Genomic DNA, 13,785 nt, shown 5'->3' with positions numbered 1-13,785 from the left:
ACAGCTCATCCCAAGTCTTCAGGAAATCAGATCGCCTGAGCATCTTCCCACACTGGTTGTGTCTTACATTCTGTTAAACTGTTTTGGGTTGGAAGGAGGGGAAATTGCAGTATTTGTGTTAAGAGGAAAGATAAATTACTAAAATCTGTATTTAGAAAAGGGAAAACATTGAGGAAAAACTTGTTCGGCGTTGTTAGCTTGGGAAACCAGGCTTAGAAAGAGGTTATGTGATCTCTTGCTTTTCCTACTTGATGATTTTTGAACCTGTTGTGCAAGTTCAACAGAAATTGCAAGTCTGTGTTCCTTACGAGTCTGGTGAAAATAAGTCATCTGAGACAGTAGTCCTGCTGAGGGGCTGTTGAGTTCAACCCTCCTTATGCACTGAGAGTCTGCCTGAAACACGGATACTGAGCTGTGGCTGGCGGGGGGAGGGTAGAGAAAGCATCAGGAATTTCACTGGTGAAATTTATTAAGACATGGAGGAATCTCATAATTGGTTTCTAAGCCATCTACTTGGCTCTGCTTGCAGGACTGCTTATTTCTTGGTCTGAACAGACATATTTTAAACATAATTAAAAGAGCCGTCTGGTTTCTAGGCAAGACTGAGTACCACGGTTAAACTGCAGAGAAATGGGGCTGTACAATACCAGCCTCTTTCAGCCTGAATCAAGGTGCTGGTGAAAATAGTTGACTGTAAGCTTTTATTAGGCTGGATTTCACTTTTGTGTAAGCTGCCTAAATGAACTAATCGCTTAGCCTTTGGTAGAAGGTGAGGGCCTAGCAAGTAATTCAGCCCGTTAGAAACTCATTCTGTCCTGAACAATGGGATGCGTAGAAGCAGATTGTGTAATTTAGCGTGTTCTTTAAATAAGCAAGTAGTAAACTCCTTTCCATGTAGCTAATAAAGTGCTCATTACTTGGCAACACTAGCTAAGCTGAAAAGTACAGACTCACTAATCAACAGCAAGCATAATTGTTTCCTGACATTGTCTCCGAAGCGTTGGGAGTCTCTGCGAGGCAGCTGTGTGCTGCTGGGCGAGGGATGCCGGCGTGCTGCCTGCAGTAGGCACAGATGCTGATGGAGGGGGCAATTGGCTCCTTCCTTGCAGCAGAAGGTCACTGAATGTCACTGGTGATTTTGTGGAAGTCTTAAAATGAAATAATTGGCAATGGAGGAGAGTAATAGCTGGACTTGCTTGCTTATCTCTGTCCTTGTTCACTAGCCTTGACCCAGTGAGAAAAGTGACTGCATGTGAATAGTCCCGTCCAGCTAATGAATTAAAAAGCTAGACTCTAAAAATAGAGCCGGATTCCTACTCTTTTATCTATCCACTCTCCAAGATGGGAAAAACACGATCTTTTTTGCCCTTGTAGAGCTCTTCTTTTGCAGCACACACAGGTCTAGTTCTAAGAGTATCAAGCCAAAATACCCAGAGAGATAAAACACAGATACAGTTATGAAGACAGGCTGAGAGAGCTGGGGTTGTTCAGCCTGGAGAAGAGAAGGCTCCAGGGAGACCTTATAGCAGCCTTCCGGTACCTAAAGGGGCCTACAGGAAAGCTGGAGAGGGACTGTTTACAAGGGCGTGGAGTGATAGGACAAGGGGTAATGGCCTTAAGCTGAAGGAGGGTCGATTTAGATTAGATGTTAGAAAGAAATTCTTTACTGTGAGGGTGGTGAGGCACTGGAACAGGTTGCCCAGAGAGGTTGTGGATGCCCCATCCCTGGAAGTGTTCAAGGTCAGGTTGGATGGGGCTTTGGGCAACGTGGTCTAGTGGAGGGTGTCCCTGCCCATGGCAGGGGGGTTTGAAGTAGATGATCTTTAAGGTCCCTTCCAAACCATTCTATGATTCTATGAACACTGCTTCAGCCACAAAAAAACAATTTGGATTTGACTTGGATGCTCTTTTCTGGGGCTTTGAACAAGCACCAACTTTTTGATCCAATCCTTTTCAAGTAATTGCTTGAAATGTAAAGCTATATAAAAGGATGGAGAGCCTGTGGGTTGTTCTCTTCATGTGTCAAGGTTCTGAATCAGCCTCAATTTAATAATTACACACAGAGTGTTTAGGTTGCAAAGTCTAGGTCCCTAAAGTTAGGAAGTGCCTGAGCTACACCACTTACGCAACCTTTAACTCAGTGGCTACCCTGCTCTTACGTAATGTGCCAGAAGAGGCCTCTGGCAAAGCCAGGACTGGAACCCAGTTCTTCTGGGCTCCTTGTCGCTGCCTGAAATTTAAGAGACCATGCTTTTCTTTGGTATCAAATGATGTTCAATAATATCCTATAATTAAAGGCTCTTATGTAATGAAGATGACATTTAATCTCATTAAATACTGTCAACTCTCTATCATTCAGGGAAATGGAAAGCTGAGGTGTCCTGGAGAACAGGGAGCTCAGTAGGAGCAGATGAGTGATTAAATTAAGGCTGGCTCTGTTAAGATCAATGCTGGCTGGGAGTGCTCTCTCAGATGGAAGGTAGCCCCCTTCCGAGCCTGCTCAGGTCTCCCCGCGTTGCCTTCCTGGTACCAGGCTTTAGAAAACCCCTGCTAGTTAATAAGTTGGACCCTAGCTGGCTCCTTAGGGGTTGTGCAGCCTGTATCTGGTTGCGAAAGGGCTGTGGAGGCATGGCTCTGGACCCAAGCTGACTGTCCATGTGCAAGTTGAGTAGTTCCCTTGGAAACACAAGAATCAAGAGGCAGGTTGAAGGAGAAAAAAAAGGAAAGGAGAAGAAAAAAGGAAGAGGGCAGGTCAGCTGGCTTCCGGCGAAGCTTGTTAGTACCCTGGTGCTGCCTGGTGACAGGAACACATTGCGGAGGAGGCTGCAGCTAGCCAGGGTCCAGCAGGGTCATCAGCCAAGTTTGTGTGGTGCGGTCCCCGTGGTATAAACCTGGCTGGACCCAAGTGTCCTCAGCACAGAACTAGCTCCCCATGCATGCCTGTGTTGCTGGTGTTAATCTCCAACCCCGACAGACTGGGCAGCGGCTGCACTTCACCAAACACAGAACAGAAGGATAGTTCTCGGTCGGTGCTGAGACCCGTAGGCCATGAAAGGCACTACGTCCAATGCTCGTGCCCTCTGTCTTCTATGTCTCATCACCAGGCTGCGTGTCAATAGCCAGAAGAGCGGGCAGAAACCAAGACACTACTACGCTCTGCGTTGTGTTCACATGTGTAACGAAAAATGAGTCGCCATCCCCAGAGAGCTCATACAGCAAGTGGAGGAAGTAGCTCATTAGGCCGGTGTTCACTCATTCATTTATTCATACTCTTTTTTTTCCAGCATTGTTGTTCCGTGACTAACAAGCAATTATTTGAACCCTTTCCTTGTATGAGACTCGCGGCCCTTCAACTCATCCGCTGTTACAATCCACCTGCCTCTCTCATGGGTTTCGTGATTAGTCAGATGAGTTTAGATAGCAAGTTACACAACCTTTATAAATAATGTGTTTTGAGCTTTGTGTTTTCAATTCGTTCAGAGCTATATATAAAAATGATGTCTTCTAAGTTGATATATTGTTTGCAACTATTTGGAAAGCAGTTTTGTCAATGCACAGTTAAACAAAGTCACAGTAAAGCTTTTAAGTAAAATTTCGCATTACTTTCACTTTGTTTACAAGTTATTGCTATGGGTGTTGATGGAGAACATCTGCTTACAATCTTTTTTTACAGAAAAAACCACAAAGTAAGATTCATCTACACAAGAAAAATCAAGGACTGATATAAGCCAGTTAATATTTATAAATTTAGGAAAAGAGGTGGAAATACAAGGAAGGTTCTTTAATTTTTTTATAGAATTGTACATACATTGTAGAAAAGACATGATTCAATTGATTCTATGGAATCTGGAGAATCCAGTTCCCGATCTTAATGTAGGTAGTTGTATTTCTGATAGGTGCCTGCTTGTCCATTCTTAACAAACACAGCTTAAAAACCTGTACAAACTGATAGTGAGATACCAAGTTTTTCATGTTAACACCAATGATTTGTACCGGGAAGATGATTGTTGCCTTTTATGTGTGATACACGTTTTAGATTACACTTGCTGCTTGGGGTTTGGACCCTGCTTTACCCAAACAGCAATTTTAAAGCAACAGTTATACCTTATCCATGGGAAACAAAAAAATAATTATTATGATGGGTTACAGTGGAAACCCAATTCTCAGACTTATGATTTATGTTGCTGAGAAGGTAAAAAGGAGAAAAGAAAACAACCCACTGTGAACAACTGAATCACTGTTCTGGCTCCTGAGGCTAAATGAAAAACTCTGCTCTAGTTGTTATTTTCATTGGCTAGTTTAATAAAAATACAAGAATCATAAAACTATAGAAAACATATGGCATACATGAGTTCTATTTTCTCCAGTGATGGTCCCATCCATTTTGGGGCTGAAAACTTTAAAACACCTCTCTAATAAATGGTCTTGCCTTCTAGTAGGTGCGATTCTGGCAACAGTCTTAAGTTTTAATTTAAGAATAATAATTTTTAAAATAAGGAAATAAAGAGATGTGTTTTGAGCCTGAATAATTATTTTAGACAAATTATGACTGTGAGGAAACGAACTACAGAACTGGAATTCTTTCCAGATCATAATGAATGATGATACTTGATGGTTTTTGCAGATTTTTTGCAAATTGTCCTAAAATCATATTACTGGCATCGCAGTTTGAATATTGAATTGTATCATCCTTTTGTAGGTACTTTGTAACAGCAGTGAAGGCTGAAGCAATTTTGTCATCTGCAGAGGAGTGGGACGGAGAACCGGGGAAGCAGTTACCTTCCATCTTTCTCTCCTTTGGCCGCTGAAGTGGTAACCCTGGACCAGCTCTTTCAGCACCTACCAGCCAACCCAACCTGACCCATCTTGTTTCTCCTGGGTTTGTTACAGCCCTGTGCAACAGGGTACTGCTTGCTGCTGACTCGGTTCTTCTTGTTGTTGTTCAACAGGAGTGAGATTGCCAAAGTTGTAGTTGTTTGTAAAAAATGAGCTTCTCGGCTTTGTGTGCCGACACTGTTGTCAGAAGAGCTGACTCCAGCTGTCTGTCAGGCACGGCGGGGAGGACAGGGGGTAGGAGAGCAATAGGTCTAAGCTGGGCAGCTCTGAGGTGGGACACTTCCAAATTCAAAGACAGACCCAGTGTAATGTGTCCTGCTGAGATCCATGACCCAGGACCGGATTAAGACTTGGCATTGCCTCAAAGGAGGGGGGAAAAAAAAAAAAAGTGTGAGCTAATCAAGCCCCTGGCTCTGGTGACTGGAGTGGGGATACGGCATTTGGCAGTGCCTGACCTCCCACCACCCGAATGGCCGTGCAGGGCCAGTCCCAAGGTCTGAGCATGGTGTCTGCTTCTGGCAGGGGCCAGCGATGGGTGTTTGGAGAAAGGCTGGTGAGCACAGTGCAAGTCCAGCCCCGCATGTAGCAGCTCAGGTTCTCTGAAGAGCAGGGTAAGGATTTCCTTGCACCGTGGTTGCCCTCAGACTGGGAGCTGATGCGGGAACCCGTGTGCCAACAGCCACCCAGGGCAGCTGCAAGCTGCAACACCCAGCGCTAGCTGGGAACTCCCACGGGGCTTCTGGCTCAGCATGAGCGCAGGCTGGATCCGTATGAGAGATGGCATCTGAGGGTAGATAAAGAGAAAATGATTGCCTTGACTCATAGGTGCCTCCTGTAATTTGAAAATGGGAAGTGGAAACATAACCTGTTTTGATGGTCTGCTCCTGGAAGCTCACTGAACCAGAGACTTTCCAGATGACTCAGAGCAAGGCAGTTGTTGGTTGAGAACTGCTGTATCAAGGATTTGGCAGGATTATATAACAAGCAGTTGTCCTTCGCCGCTGGTAATGTGCCTTCTCCGCGAGACTGATGCTTACAATTGACCAGTTTTGAGGAACTGCAATAAAACAAAACGGCAAGTGCCTGGAGGCGTTTTCAGGATGCAGCTGAGCTCCTGCCCAGAACAGATCTATTATTTGTTTCTGGACATTGTGCTAGGAAGAGAAGATAAAATTTCACTGCTAGCCTCATGATGCCACCCATTCCTTTGCAGTGGTCCCATTTAAGTTGTGTTTAGCACGGCGTACCTCACTCTATTTAGCAAAAACACTAAAACTAGTTATGGAGCATGTACCTGTTTCTTTGCAGTTAAAATGGCTAAGGTCTAGAGCGTAATTTTTTTTGCTTTTTGGGAGCTGGGGCAAAGCTGGCTTCTTTTGGGTGCCCGAATTTTGCTATTTCTCTTTCAGTGCCCCTCCTGGAAAAGTTTGTATGGGATTGAGCGTTGGTGAAAATTGTCAGTGTTTGTAGCTGGAGGTTAAGAAGATCCTTTCTATGCTTAAAAAAAAGTGTTTGCATTCTCCCAGTTCAGAAAAAAAACCCCACAAACCAACAGAAGAAACAGGAATACTCCTTTTTGTTAATGTCTGACGTGCTGTTCCATATCGCCTTTTGGAGCAGATAATTGGTTGTGGCAGGGAGTTCCACGAGTATTTTCAGTCCTTGGAGCTGTGTTTGAGACCCTAGCTGGGAACTGCATGTAGTCGCTGATGTTCATGGAACAATAGATTAAGTGACCATGATGATTTTATTAAAACTGCCTCACCAGGAGGTCTTGCTGGTTTGCCCATGATCACTTGAAGGAATGAGAGAATTTGCCTCATTCTTTCTTATTCGTAACTGTTTAGACCAGAAAGCTCTTACTCTGACTTACTGTAGAGAGCCAGTTTTGCCACGCGTGAAGCTGGTAGCTGAGCGGACGAAACACACGTCTGTCTTCGTTGATGAGGCTGATAATATCCAGCTCTGTTTCCATCACATCAAATATGAATGGTCCCTTAATAGGAATATCATTGTGTCAGGAGTAATCTGAGCAAGTCGCTGAGGCATAACAGAGACAGGCCCAAGGTCCAAGACAGGCAGGGAGGTCAGTTTTTCCGCTGCTTTGCACAAGTGCCAAAATTACACGTCTAGATTAGTTTGGATCCGCAGCAATGTTTGTATCCAGAGATATCCCACAAACATATTTCCAAGACCCTACAAACATAATTTGGATCTTACAGTGGTGTTACCGGATTATAACCCTTTTGCTTTCAATGGAGTTATTCCAGACTTATCTGGAATCCGAGTTATTTTAAGAAGCGTTGTATATTTGTAAAATAGTTTGAATACCTAAGGTTTGCTTCTAGTAAGCTTTCACTCTTGCTACAAATGCCTTGCATAGGATTTTATGAGAGAAACTACATTTGTTTTAACAGTTAAGTTTTTATAGCTGGAAGCAGTTTTCTTTAGTGTAACATTTCCAAAGCCCTTTATGGCTAGCAATATTTCAGTGAATGTCTGAAGATTGAGACCTACTGCATGACTTTATCATGTATAAAGCTTATTATCTGACATAATTTGGTGCATAGCAGGCTTATTTATTTAAAAGGTCACACAATCATATTTCACCACTGGTAATGGCATTTTTATCCATTTAATAGGTTTATCCTAAAGCATATTTATTCCTAATGCATTTTATTCTGAAGCCAGTTAATAAGTTTAACTCTTCAGGCTCTTAGCAGAATAGAGAAGCCAGCATTTTGGAACGAGGATTTGACCAGTTGGGCCTAATCCAAGAGGACACAAGATCTGATGTGGTGTTTCATGCATTCTCTTCTGATACAAGTCAGCACCTTGAAGCATTAGGCCTTAAATCATCTCTTGACCTCCAAATTAGGCAGAGTGAGACAACGACGGGGATAAAACCAGTGCGCTATACAGAGCTGCTGGAAGTCTGAAGCTTGTCTTGGCCCTTAAACTGCCAGCTATTGTTTGGATTGTTACAAGTAATAATTCTCAGGGCCAAAATATGTTTTGGTTTATTCCCCAGGGAAATTTTACTGATTTGAATATAGTTGTGTTTGTTCTGCTTGGATGTAAAAAGGCAGTCCTCTCTATCGGGGTCAATGTACAGGGACCAATGGCACCTGTAATGAAAGGCTGCTCATTTTCCACATTTTGGGCTATTTAAGGCCCACATACAGGTAGCATTTGCCTCTGCTCGTGACTGAGCTGAGTTTTCTCTGGGATTTTCCTTGTAAAATATGTCAATAATCACAATAAGCTTGTGCTGCTCCAGAGGAGAGAAGCAAGGGTGAAATGCCAAAGCTTGCAAGAGCTGTGGGCAGCATTTTTTGAGTTTGTGTCCCCTCCATGTGATCTGCAGAGTTTTCCTGAGATGAGGAGAAGACATCATTTGCATTTCTACTCTGCCCAGGACTGAGCTTTGTGTTTGTGTTACACTACATCCCTCCAAGGATTAACATAGTTTACAAAGAGAAAAGGCAAACTGGATTTATGTTTTGGTGGCCCGGAGGGTTCAGAAGGGAAATACTGAAAGAAGGTGGAGTTGGGCTACATGACCTCCAAAGCAATGGTTTTGATCCAGTGATAGCAGTGCCACAACGCTGGGGATGTCCTCTCCCGTGTCGCTGGTGGCCAGCGCTGTGCTGGTGTCATGCAATGCCAGCGCGATCGCCGGCAGCCTGCAGCTTAGGTAACTTGCTAGCGAGCGTCGGTGCTTTGATATAAGGTACTCTGCAGGACACTGTGATGTAAGAGTTTGAAAAAGGCGGAAGAAAATCCAGGCTTAGAAAGATGTTTATTACAAAAGACCACAAAGGAACAAATGCAGTTGGAGAGGATTGAGTGGTGGGGAGGAGGGACTGGCAGCCGTCAGGGGTCCTCTGGGCAAAAGACAGCAGCTCTCTGCTGACTGTGTGCCTGTTGATGTCTTCTCCGACACGTGTTGTTAGAAATCACCTGTAGTTAAGTCACGTAAGTCTCGGTGTTTCAGAGTAAAGGGTAGGTAGCTTTTGGTGCATCCTTTGCACGATCCATTCTGCTTTTCTCCCCAAAATCACAACTGGCCCAATCACGCAATAAATATTCTCATCTTAGTTTCATTAGGTGATGATTTCATTTCTAGATAAATAGATGAAGTACCAGCAGATTAAGTAATTTATAGCACAAAAAAGCAGTGATATTACTGCCATATTATATAGGCTTACTTAATGCAAACTTCATGCTTTGTCTTTCTGGAATAAAGGTCCAAATCCTTGCCTTCCATTAAAATCTGCAGGGGCAGCTAGGGCTAGTTCTAATATGTCACTATGGCATGAGGTTATTTCCCATCATTTTGACCAGCCTAGAAGGCCACTTGTATTATCAATGTATGTGAATAAAAAGCACACCTGCAATAGCACCAGGTAAGAGAGAAAAGCAGAAGTGTTACGTGCTTCAGGCCATAAACTGACTGCTGAAGAGCTGAACCAGGAAGAAAGTTCCCCTATGGGCAAGTTAGTACGTAACTGTCTATTAGGAGCTTTTACATCTTCCTCCAAGGCTCTGATGCTTGGCGCCGAGAGACAGGATGTGAGCGCAGGGGAATGGTTTGTGAGCCAGTTCCTCTGTGTCGGTTATACTTAGCTCCGTGACTACACTGCTCCCGGTACCTAAGCTAGTTGCATTCGTGTCATGTAGGCATGCCCTTAATGGGTAGGCTTTAAATGATTCTATATTTAGCTTTTGCTTCTTCCTAAAGCATTCTGCATACATTCAGCCTATCAAGGGATGCGATGACAAGCTAAAGACCTCTGGGACCTCCTTATCAGGATTTCTCTTCAACAGAGAGAAAAAAAAAAGGGCAAGAATCTGAAGAGTTAGATACATACGCGAAATAGAAATGGAGAATAAGTAGGGCAAGGGGTCAGAAAACACTGTGTAGGGCTTGACCCAAGCCAACTCTAATCGATACAAAAATTTCCACTGGCTTCCAGAGGCTGAGATTATTTAGATGAGTTATTGCTATTTATATCATTTAATGTAGGAAAGAAGTCACGGTTATAGCTATAATTATAATGACTTTTAGAGGGCAATATTTAAGCTAGTAACCAAAGATAGCAAGTAAATCTTTGCTTTAAAGAAGCTGGAAATACAAGGATAGGTTTGGTATCAATTTCTTCACCTAAGAGAAGCGTACTTGTATGAACTAGTTCTGCCTGCAGCTGTGGAGCACAAATTATTCAGGACAGACAGACTACTGAGGGTTTCAGAAGGATCTCATCAAACAGACTGACTAGACCAAAAAAACAGTGACAAAGTATTTTATATGGGGGGAAAATAACTTTCATTATATGTAAACCATCGTAATCTGTAAATGACCAGGGAAGAGAACTTGGACTCACTGTAGATCTGTGCAAATGTCAGCGTTGTTCTGAGCATCACTCAAAAAGATGAGAGGTTAGGAATTATCCTGAGATAATAAGGAACAAAGAAACAGAAAACATCAGGAGCTGTTGGGGCATGAAAAAATGCTGCTCCTTGGCACCTTTCATGTAAACAAATTTTTTTCTCTTTGCAAAGTACATGTTTGGAGATCAAATTAATATTATTGTCAATGTGCCAGGCACTGAAGAAATCCAAGTCGTCCAAAAAGCAGACACATGCCTGTTGATGGAAACTCCTACGTTCCTGGCTGGTGTGTGGATGTTTATCGGATTAGGAGGGCCTCTCCACAGGGACAGAAAGGTGCAGGCATTCTGTCCCAACCTGAGTAACCACCAGCATTTCAGGCCTGAGGAAAAAGAGTCATCAGCCTCCACATACCTCTGGTGAGGTGGCCAACGTGCATCCTGTCCCACCATCCAGCTATCAACTGCACCTAACAGTTAAGACAGCATTAGTTGCTGCAACACTGTTGTGCCGTCTCCCATCCAGAGGTAGCAGAGTCTGTAGCACAGGCGGGAGTCACTCTGCAACCTCTGGAATTTAAACATGCCTTTTTAGCTGCTCCACGTGTGTGGGGTGGGGGACAACAGCAGGAAATGTTTGTGTTCCTTCCTGGCGGTGGGAAGGGGGTTGTAGAAGCTTTGTGTCCCACCTTATGTGCTTTTCCCCCTCTTTTGCCCCTTCAAGTGTCAATGCCTCACTTCAGTCTCTTCCCAGAACGGCAAGACTTCTACAGAGAGCAGCACCCTCAGTGAATGGAGGCTGACAGGTTCAGAGGACTGACCAAACACAAGAACTCCCAATCACTCTTCAGGTGGTCATCCTAGTGCCCACTCGTCCGTCGGGTCGGAGGGGTGCCACACCACTGTGAATGCCAGCAGTACATTCCCTCTCCATAATGCCAGCATTTGTTTTGCCCATCGTGGAGGGGTGAACAACACGGAGGGAATCACATCTCCTCATGGGGATCAGGGAATATTCACTGAGCATCACATCTTGAAGGGAAGTGGCAGCTCAGCAAGTAACACTAGAGCTTTGGGGGCCAAGCTAGGGTCAAAGAAAAGCCCCTCAAGAAGCAGCCCAGGGACCATGACTTGGTCAGCACCCAGAGCCACAGAGTATTATGCCAGGTGTTCGTTTGTGTGGGGTTTGGAAGAGGCAGGTGGAAAGAGGCTCCAAGAAAAAGTTGGTTTCCATATTGCAACCCATTGGCAGAGCGTTGTCTTCTGCTAGGTTACAGGGCAGATGCTCCGTATTGATGCTCTGTAAGACAGTTTTCTCCTCCAAACACCGAAGCATCTCTCACGGACTACTGTGGCAGTCCATACCTTTGTGCTGACCAGCAGACCTATAAGCATAGAAGTGGACAGGGCCATTTCTGAGACCTTCTCCATTAGGAACTCCAGGATGGGAGTTATACTGGTTGCACCATTCTGTGGCTATCCACAGCCAGCTCTACCTGCTGGATCTTCTCAGGAAACACACCTTTTGGCTTCCTCTGATGCTGTGGACCAGGATCCTGAGTGGAAGGCTGGGTGGTGGGCCCATTACTTGCTTTTGCCATACTCTGTCCCTAAAAGAAGTGCTTGGCTCTTGCAACCCACGTGTCTGTGAGGAGCCACTTCAGTGAAGGAGCCAGAGAGGATGTAGTATGGGAGCATAGGGAGCAGTCCAAGGTCATTAAGGAAAGGGTTGATCTGTGACACGAGAGAGAAGCAAAATAAAGGCATTTTTGAAGATGGGTAGGGGGTGGCTCCAGGGCTGTGAAGTGCAGCACCAGAGACAAGAGCAGGCTGAAACTGCTCTAATAATCCCCGAGAGTCTCAAAAGCAGATGGTAGAAGATATTAGAGGCTGGAATCCCTCTGGGAGGGACAAAATCCTGTCCTGGCAGTAAATAGGAGAGACTGAGATTGGGAGCAATAGTGTGACGGCCTCTCCCTACAGCATCCTACGAAGCTGCGTACGTTGCCTTTCCCATTTGTCCCGCCAGGCAGGAGCAGCAGCATTTGTCCTTGCCCACAAAGGAAGTGGAGGAGCAGTCCTTCCCTTTATTGGCCACTCTGAGGAATGGAGTCCGTGGACCCGAAAAACGTGGAGCCTCCCTGAGCACCACAGACTGCCTGCAGGCCAGGTGGACCTTTGGTCTGAGTGCCAGTGTCTCCATACTCACCTCTGAGTGCATCACTTCCACCACGGCCTACAAATTGAAGTCTCCTGCCTTATCCAATAGCAAGAGCTGAAGTTCTGTATTTTTTATTTTTTTTTAAGCAGTCTCAGTGAACATCTAGGGGTGGTAACCCACTGGTTAGTAAATATTACCTAAGCATCATGTCTAATCCTTAATGCCTTGTCAAAATCCAAAAATAACAATAAAAAATAATCCCAGAGACAGAGAATGCACAGGCAGAGAGTACTTGCTCTGCTGTTGCTCCTGATGTTTACCTTGGCTTCCTCAGAGAATTCGATTTATACACTGTCTTCTCCTTTGAGTTTGTTGGCCAATTTCAGCTGTTGAAAGGTTTGAAATGTCAGGATGGGCTAATCTCAACTACATCAAATTTGTGCTCGGTCCATGAAGAGGAGCGAGACAGAGACCCGGTCAGGTGTCCTCAGCACAGGAAGGGGGAGTGGGACATCATGCCCCATACCTGGCCGTGCCCAGGGCAGGCAGCACTGCTTGGCAGCCAGCTGAGCAGGCAGGGGCTGTGTGAGAGCCAGAGGGCAATGTGACAGGGCTTAGGAAACGTAGTGTGGAGTCGGTATGGGGAGGAGAACTGGGAACATGAGGAGGACACGAAGCTTTTGCTGTAGGAAAGCAGGGCTGGGGGATGGAGGGCCTGGAGGTGGCGGTGGGTGCTGTGTGGACCAAGAGGAAAGCCGGATGCCTCCTGGCCGCTTGGCCACAAGTGGAAAAATGGGAAAACTCAGCCATTTATCTTATTCGAGAAGTGAGGAAGCGGGCCCAAACTGACCTGTTTACCTCATTTGAGAAGAGAGGAAACTCACTCAGGAGTTTAGGAGGCGGTAAACTACATTTAGCTGCGTTTAACCTCCGCTTGTTAACCTCATTTAACCCCACCGCCTCCTTCTCAGTCTGGAGGTCAAAATACACCAAAAAGCAACGCACGCCCCTCTGCCCCCGGGGGCCGGGTAAGGACAGAGCTTCATTTTGGGCCATGCTTTCGCTTCATGGAGACCCCTTTCTCCCCCCTCCTTATTGTTGTGGTGGGTTTTCTTTGTGGGTTCCCTTCTGGGAGCAGGAGATGGGGGGACAGTGTGGCCCCCCCGGTGGGGACACCCCTGCTTTACACCCAGGTGCTTTAGGTCCTCTGGGGGGGCATCCCTCCCCCACTGGGGGGACAGAGGCTGTGCCCGGAGACTGAACTGCATTTATTCAGGCTGAAGGGGTCTCCCGGATTTTCCTTTCCCCTGCCATGATAAAATAATGACAGGGGGACGGAGCACCCGTGCTCGGAACTGTCAGCCGTTGTGGTCGGGAGAGGAGAGAGCTAATTAG

The sequence above is a fragment of the Grus americana genome, chromosome 2, assembly GCF_028858705.1.
Source record: "Grus americana isolate bGruAme1 chromosome 2, bGruAme1.mat, whole genome shotgun sequence".
Taxonomy (NCBI): Eukaryota; Metazoa; Chordata; class Aves; order Gruiformes; family Gruidae; genus Grus; species Grus americana.
This window is presented reverse-complemented; position numbering follows the sequence as displayed.